This window comes from Genypterus blacodes, unplaced genomic scaffold (genome assembly GCF_046128005.1).
Source record: "Genypterus blacodes isolate CSIRO-AG114 ecotype Tasmania unplaced genomic scaffold, CSIRO-AGI_Gbla_v1 ptg000445l_1, whole genome shotgun sequence".
NCBI lineage: Eukaryota > Metazoa > Chordata > Actinopteri > Ophidiiformes > Ophidiidae > Genypterus > Genypterus blacodes.
This window is the reverse complement of record NW_027467214.1, coordinates 56,335-57,216: the sequence shown is the minus strand read 5'-3', so window position 1 is coordinate 57,216 and position 882 is coordinate 56,335.

Sequence of the window (882 nt, the reverse complement as noted above, 5' to 3'; positions counted from 1 at the left end):
TCTCACTGTGACTCCAGTGCCAACTGAAGACGCAATGATGCAACACCTCATGTTTTCGTTGACGTGTTTGTGATCTGAGACCAGGACACCTGCCAACCAGTCAGAGAGGAGCATTACATCACAGGCGGGCTGAGGTCATTGGGTTGGGGGAACAGCGGTGATCGATGCGTTGGAGTGAAGCTGCAGGGATCCACACAGGTTCATACTCTGACACCGCTTTGCTCCAACGCACATTTGTCATGTCCATCACAGGCCACTGAGGAGGACTCCACCTGAAGCACGAGTGTGTGTGTGTGTGTGTGAGGAACAAGAGGGAAACAAGGGAAATCTAAACCTGCATCCTTTATTAATTCAATGACAGTTTTATTGAGTTTATGGCCTTCACGTCACGTTAACTAAGAGCTGTACTCTCATTTACATACGTGTGCGTGTGCCAGTAAATCAGCACATTAATCCTCTAGAGTGTAACGCCGTGTTTGCAGCTTCACTCTTCGAATTCCTCTTCCTGCCTCAGCTTCCTGACAACTTCCTGTCAGCGGTGTGAACGCGGCTCTGTGTGCCGCCGGCTCTTCACTCTACTGAGGGGAAACACAGGCAGGGAAACATGTCAGCCTGCAGGCCAACACGCAAACACACCAACACGCCAACACGGCTCAACCTGAGGCGGAGGACACACAAGTATGATTAATAACCTGATCCACTCTCACTTACATGCTACATATTTACACGCATGTTCAGGGACGTGTGCCTGCAGATGATGCATGAACATTAGAGGAACACGTGAACCAATTGTCCGTGTTTTAACCGCAAAACAGCCTGGAGAACCTCAGCTACTTTACAGAGCGACGGGTCATTGATCAGTATGAAGGCAAACACAGATTG